Raw genomic sequence first — 7,997 nt, 5'->3', positions numbered from 1 at the left:
ACAATTCAGTGCCAGCTAATCTGGGAAGTGCAACATTAAGGAAGCACCTCTTACACCTTTGTCCCCAGATGTGAAATACCTCTGGGCTTTGTGTGACAGCCACAGAAGGATGGAGGACAGACATCACCAGTAAGGGGTTTCAGAGCATGAGCAGCAGGGCTGGCTCTTGTCACTGGAATTCACATTACTCATTTTCAGTCACCTGTATCTGGGAGGAACCAGGTACAGCCACTCACCTCCCGTGCTCTCACCAATCCCACAGCTGCTGCTTTGCCAGCTGTCCAGGCCCACATCTCCAGCCAGTCTCACAAGCAAGGGAACCTGGTGCTCTTCATCAGCCTGTCCAGACAAGGACTGCTCTTCCTGAGCAGGCAGCCAAAATTCCACAGATGGGGGGCTTGACACAAAACTTCGAGGACCTGTCTCCTCTTCCTTCTGTTCCCTACTTGGACTCAGCTTGTTCTACACAGCTTCCTGAACACTCCCTTTTTCTGCCCTCCCTGATTCTGGTGAATAAAGCTATGAGAGCCACAGAGAAAGACCAGCCACCCATCAGCTTATTTTCAGTGCTCCTGGCCCCTTCTCTTCTGAGTCAACAGGGGAAGCCTCTCCTGAGGCTTCCAAAGTTAAAATACCAGTGACCAAAGCTAAAATATCAGTGACTCCCCTTCTGCTGCCTGCCCAGAGATCCCCCAGAAAGCAGTGCCAAGGACAGCCAGCAGCTCTGTTCCTGCCACCAGCACACACACAGGGAAGAGGAAGTTGTTATCAGGCCCCAGTAACACAAACCAGCTGAGCTTGGGTAGGGCAGCTACTGCTCACCCCTGCTGGGTGCTGAGCAGCAGCTGTGCTCCAGAAACCTCCTGCTTTAGCTTGTGGTCCAGATCCAATGAATGAGGAGGCACCTCAGGAGGTCCCAATGAAATCAGCACCCAGTCTTCATTTGCCTGAGCTGTTTCAGCAAATCAGCCCACAGACCTTACTGGCAGGGCCTTTTTCTGAAGGCACCCCTTTCTCTCTGAGTTTTGCTGGCTCAAAAAGGTGATGCTGCAGCACTTCCCAGTAAGTGACAGCTGTAGATAAAATGTATTGGGCAGGACATTGGAAACCTTGCAAAAAAAAACTCCAAAAACACAAACCTGTCCATCTCAGCCTTCCACTGACCTGCCTTGGCACCTCAGCCCCACCTCAGCTTGCAGCACTGGTCACTCTCTCTCACACCCTTGCTGAGTTCCAGCAGCACAATTCAAAACCAGCTGCTAATGGTCTCTTGTGAAGCCTACATAAGCATCCAACCAGAGGGACCTGCACTGGAAAAAAATCCTTCAACAAGGCTGCTCTAGCTGGGGGATGAGCAAAATACAAGGTAAAGTGATTTAAAATGCACCATCCCCAGAGGCACTGCTGACTCCTACCCAGTTTACCTGTCAGGAGCATGGGAAACTTGCAAAAGGACCCATGCAAAAGCACTCATGCAATCTCCTGTCTCCCAGAGTACATAGGTGGCCCAAGCTGAAAAGTTGTACAGAAAATAATTTTCTCAATGTCAGATGCTAAATTTATCTGTGTAAATACTGTAGCAGTAGGTTAACAACACAGGCTGCATCCCCACCCAGCCCACACAGTATCACAAGGCAGGCAGGTCAGCTCCAGCCCAGGTTTCAGTTAAAGAGTAAAGAGCACATTGCAGTTAAAACTGTCCCTGTCTGCTTTGCTTTGGGGTTTAAAGTTCCTCCACAATGCAGCTGCTTCTAGTGCAGGTTTATTATTAGTTTCATCTACATTATGGCCTCCTCAACCCACTGGAATGCTCAGGAAAGCCATGGAGAGAGGAAAAATAGATACCACATGGCAGTCCTGCAAAAAGGTACATGGCCATTTAATAAGTGGAGCTTAGACTTAATTAGCAGTGCTAAAGAATTTGTAGTGTAATAAATCTCAGAATAAGAATTAGCCTCCCTCTGGCACCTTGCTGGTCATTTTTGGCAGGAAATGACAAGACATGAAGGAATATGAAACCTCACAGCTCAGGGCTGGAGCCAGATTCAGAGATGTGGAGGAGACATCTCAAACTATACATTTTTTTTTAACAGGAGAGATCTTGCATTTTTCTTTGAAAAGAGCCATGACATCTGTTGGCAATAGGTGAATATATACTTCAAAGCTGTTGTGGGACAATTGCTAGACCAAGACATGCCCACATGAACACACACATGGAGGTGGGAAGGAGCAGCCACAGTGGGCATCCACACACCATAGTGGGGACACGAGGCAACCCCACCTCACTGCTGCAGGGCTCGCTCCTTAGTGACAGGCATCAGAATAGCCTTAAAGCTAAGTTAAGAGAAGGACAGGGTAATGTAGCAAACTTTTACCCGGTCCTGGGGCCAGAAATGGCTCTGTGACTCTGGATCTACTCAGCCCAGTGTTTTCAGCCAGCAACTCAATGGGGAGACAATTGACTTGAGCACAAACATCACATACCTCAAGGCATGTTTCTGTTCTGACTTTTAATTCCCTCTGCAGATAGTTCTGTACAAATGCATTCAAAGGCATATTTTGCTTTTATCTGACCAGCAATCATGTACACCCAGAAGCATGAAGAATAATAGCTCAGTTATAGAAGGACTGTTCTTCATGGAAATGCCTGCTCTGCCTTTACCTCTAGCATGCACACCCATCTCTCCAGCTCACACCAGTCATTACTTCTCCACAGAAGAGTTCTCAGGTCATCCTTTCATTGCCAGGACTTTTCCTATGCTACATAAGGTCTGTAAGGATTTCAACTCCTGTAGGGATGCTACTCCTTCCCTTGGGAGATGATTACAGGCTTTGACAGCTCTCACTAACATTTTCCAGCATTTCCTGCTGTCAAACAAAACTGCAAACACTCAACAAAAAGTGCACTCTACCAAGCCTCTCACACACTGATGGCAGAACCAAGGCTCACAGCTGGAAAAAACCACATGCGTTGTCCTCCTGCAAGCTACGTGCATCTGCTGCCCACGTGGAGCCCTCCATCCCTTTCAGCCACTGCTCCCCTTCCTGCTCTGATTCACGTGGATGTGATTTTCAACAGGTGAGATCATCTTTTGAAAAAGTTTTATGTTTGGCTACAAACAGGCCCCAGGACTGAGTGATTTGGGAGAGGCATGGAGGCTGTATTCATGAGGCTGTGTTCATTTCCTTCCAAATGCGTGCTCACTGCATGTCACAAACTGCTGGTGCATGAGACTGCTCTTTCCTGCAGAAGAGTCTCTCTACTTCTCCCTGCAGACTGAAGTAGGATGAAAAGTATAAAACTTTCCACACAAATTCCCAAGGCAGTTTTGGACCACAGGAATCTGTCTGACCCTCTGTGAGATGCTGGGGACTTAAACCCCAGCTAAGAAAAGCTCCATTGAAAATTGACCCGCTCCAGGGTACCATTAGCAGGGAAGCTCATGGTGTTCTGAAGATCTTTAGCCCAATACTACTTCAGTCTAAATACTGAAGACATGTAAGTATAAAAGTCAATAAATTGGGGAAAAAAAAAAACTGAAAACAACTTGCCTTGAGCTCTTACAACATCTCTGTAGTAAACTTTGACCCAGCAATCAGGAGAATGAGATAGGACAGCTGGCTTTTTTCCTGCAGATGAGACAGCATTTTGCCTGGAGCTTGTCAGCACTGGCTGTAGCACACAGCACTGCTGCTGCTCTCTCACTGTTGGGAATATTCACCAGGATGCATGCTGGAGGAATCAGCCCAAAGCTGTCTTCTACCAGCAGAGAGTGCCCAACTGTGGTCAGAAGTCCACAGTTCATCCAAAGTTGCTTCCATTTACCCCCTGTCCCTTGAACAACTATATTTATTAGCACCTCCCTATATAACAAGCTTCACCTAATTCTGATAAAAGTCATCAGCAAGGATTTCAGCTGCTCCCTAACAGTACTGCCTGTGCACCAACATCAGCAAAGCTTCCTCCCTGAGCAAACTCTCTTTTCTGGTACTTTACAGGCTCATCTGCTCCCTGGCATCACCTGGATCACAGAGGGTACCACACCAGACTAAGGATAGTCTTGTCACTGCTACAAGGGTGCGGGACAAGCTGGCAGCCACTGTGCACATCCCCACTCCTCTGCTGCAGTAAAAGGTTTCAGTTTTGCAAGAGCAGGGGAACTCCTGCCCCACGGTACAGCCCATGTTGGTCATTAGTCAGCTGCTGAGTTCAGCTTAACTGCAGTGACCAAGGATGAGCAAAGTTGCTCAGGAAAGTGCCTATAGTGGGTGCAGCACTTGTGAGAAATCACAACATAGGTACTTTTCAAAATTCTCACTTTGTAATCTACAGCAGTGACTGTAATCGCAACATTTGAGAGCAGAGATTAATTTAAAATTTAGAATGTGGTTAAATCTTGGTTTTTGTTTTAACTAACCATGATAGTCACTTCTAATGTGAGCTTTTTCCAGATGAATAAATATCTCCTCCTTTCTTTTCCTTTCCTCAATGTTAGAAGAGTTATGTGAAAGATGTAACAGTATTCACCCTTACAAGCTTTGGCTATATAATCTGCAGTAAAGAATAGGAAAAAGTTGCAGAAGTCCATGACCCTCAAAAACAGTGTAATTGGTTTCACCTGTCCCGGCTTGAAAGAGTTAAAATAATTTAGCAACTTTTTGTGAAGACAAGCTGTTTGCTTTTTCAAACAGATGGTATAATCCAGTCCAAACAGCTTTAGCCCATTTAATTTGGACCAGCAGGATGCTGGGCAAGTTCTACATGCTTGCTGAACCTCTCCTTCACGCATCGTAATACAAACACAGCTCCAGCCAAAGCACAAGCTGAACATCACCCAGGGCTGGCCAGGAAGCCCCGGATCAGGCAGAGACTTTTCCCCAGCTCCTTTGGGGTTTCCCTGCCAGAGGGAGGCTGAACGACAAGCTCTTGTGGAGCCCCGCAGCACAACCTGCTGGCATGTCTCAGCCAAGGCAGGGCTGCTCTGAACACGCCCCCCAGCCCAGCAGCAGCACAGAAAGGCAAGATCCGAGGATGTGAGACTGCAAGGACATCGACCCCAAAGGCTGTAGAGCAAAAAGCAGCTTTCCCCACTATAACCAGCTATCCAGCAAGCCCAAAAAGTCAAAGCAATCCCTAACCCTGAGCTACCTAGTCCTTCCAGCAGACAGGAATCAATACAGCTCTAGGCTCTGCTGTTCTTCCGCCTGCTCTCTTCTAGAAAAACACAACCTGACGAGCCCATACTTCGTGCAAGATGAAAGCATTTGCTTTTGAACACACGGGCCAACTTCAGCCAAGCACAACAAAGGAAATTAAGTTTCATGAGACTCAGAGGCCATGGAAAGGAGGCAGCTGGAGTTGCCCTGGTCAGGGAGATGTCGCAATCTGAACTTGCTGTCACAGCTTAATCCCAGCTGGCAACTGAGTACCAAGCAGCCCCTGGCTTGCAACAACTAAAATATCAGAGTATTGTCAATGTTTTTGTCACACTAAATCCAAAGCATGGCACTGTACCAGTTACTTAAAGGAAAATTAACTCTCACCCAGCTGAACTAAGGACACTTGCCTTTACTGCATACCAGAGAACCCACAGTGGAAAAAGCCCTCAGAAATGCTTCAGCAGAGAAGGGCTCAGGTTTCCTTTTCTGATGCCAAAAATAAGCAGCCACCAGACAAATCCAGAGAAACCAGCTCCATGATAGCTCCATTTCCAGACCTTCCTGAGCATTTTCCAACTACATGCAAAAGCTGCGTTAAAGGTCCTGCTAAAGAGTTTTGCACATGCTCTTTAATTGTCTGGACGCTACATGGCATACTGCAAACTCATATTTGCATTTGCAAAGTTCTTCTTTCCTACTATTCCTTTAAATGTTTTAATACTCCATTATTTCCTTTCTTCTCTTCTGTCTAGAGCAACGTCCTTCTAGTACGGGTAATTAAACAAAAGGGAGGTGGCTTTTAGAATTAATCTAATCTTAATTTAATTCCAGGATGTTCCTGTTTTAGGCCATACAACAGGTTGAATCCCAATTTGGATCAGATATGCTTCACAGCAGCAGAATGTTGTTCTTGGCAGATGTGTTCTAGATAACCTGGTAGGACCCTATCTATGGTTATATTGTGAAATCTGCAAGCAAGCTTCCAAAGATGTTGCATTTTTCTCCCTTTAAATACTATTAACTACTTCAACAGTACACCATGAAATGCAGTAGATGGGCCTCAAAAGCAAAACAAGGGAAGCCATTCCAGGAGGATGATTTTAGCCCAGAGAGAAACAACAGTGTGGAGGTAGAAACAACCAAGTGGATGTTTGCTGCTGCTGATCTCCAGCTCAAAGAGCCAGAAGGGAAGAAATCCTAATAGCTTTATATTTGCAGATCAAGTCATAAGAGCCCTTTAGAAAATTGTACATGCACCCCACCTTCCACTGTCCCACTGCCATCCTTATTCAAGCCTTACAAGTAGCTAGACACAACACATCAAAGTTGACCAATCTTTACAACTGGGTCTCAACATACAAGCCAGAAGACACACCCAGCCTTCCAGAGCCAAGGCTCCTGCCCAGGTTTTTATGACTTGGGTTTTTCTGTTTGTTTGTTTTAAATGCCTAAACTGAGCTATTATGAGACCATTGGGCTGCAAAGAAAAACCTACCTCAGCTGGCACTGCAACTTGAGCACCACTGAGATAAGACAAGCAGTAATGGTTTTAAACTAAAAATGGTAAATCCAGACTAGATATAAAAAATAAATTTTTCATTATGAGGGTGGTAAAACACTTGAACAGGTTGCTCAGAGAAGTGGTGGTTGCCCCATCCCTGGAAACCTTCATAGAAAGGTTAAACAGGGCTCTAAGCAACCTGGTCTAGTTAAAGATGCCCCTGGGGGTTAAAACTAGATAACCTCTAAAGGTTCCTTCTTACCCAAATCATTCTATGACTCCATGGCAAACAAAGATCTCCCCTTGTATGCAGAAATGCACTGAGGTAAGACTCATTCTGGTGCTCACACTAAAAGACTCAGTTTCTGTTGAGAAAGTAATCCAGACTTGGAAGTACAATAACTCAAGTAAGAACAGAAAAGACAGGCTGTGCCAGTATCTGATGAGGACACCTGGATGTAAACATACCACAGCTGTGGGAACTGCATCAAGATTCTGATGAGTACTCACCTTCCTGTAAGGACCTGCTAAAAGGCCACAAAGACTTTTATAGTGATGGTTTCATTTAGCCATGATGTACTTGTAATATTCTCACTACGTCCATGAGAAACTCCCCAAGACTCTTGTAAATAGAGCTGTAACTCAATTCCAACTCTTGTAATTATATCATTCCCATGTAAATTATCCCTGGAGGGTTTTATTTGTTTTTAATATACCAATCTTCAAGTTTTAGAAAAAACTCAAGAGTTTCTTTTAACTAATGTGACTTTCCTCTCCCTTCCATTCCTAGTCTCTCAAAGAAATCAGTGCAAGAGTCTAATATCTCTTCAAAGAGGAAAATAAATACCAATGCAACTTCACAAATTTCCATTCCACAGAATCTGATATCCGACTTCAGCTCTGTGAACACATCCACAGAGACCAAAAGGCAAAGGCCACAGTGAATGCAAAGTTCATCAAAAATTTCCCCATTTTCAGGATAAGCAATCACCAGTCTGATGATCATAGTTTGTGTTTGTGGAAATAGCTCAGGCAACTTAGAAAAAAACCCCAAAAATACTGCAGAAAAGCTGCAACAACAACCCTTTATATAGGAAGGCACTTCCTAAAGGCAGGAATTCACTACATAGAGAAGGAAAAGCACTACTGCCTGGATTTGGCCTACCAAAATGCATTTATCCAAGCTGCCTAAACAAGGAGGAAAAGAAGTGAGCTGAGTCTGAGGTAAGGCTCATCCTCCTGCTTGGGAGATGGCAGGGAGCCAGCAGACAGCTCTTATCTCAGTATCTGGAGCAGAGCTCAAGACGACATCCTTAGGTCTGTGGTTAGTGACTCA

The sequence above is a fragment of the Melozone crissalis genome, unplaced genomic scaffold (genome assembly GCF_028551555.1).
Source record: "Melozone crissalis strain CALT ecotype California unplaced genomic scaffold, PUWL_Pcris_2 ptg000018l_1, whole genome shotgun sequence".
NCBI lineage: Eukaryota > Metazoa > Chordata > Aves > Passeriformes > Passerellidae > Melozone > Melozone crissalis.
The sequence above is the reverse complement of the archived record's forward strand: the minus strand, read 5'-3'. Positions refer to the sequence as shown.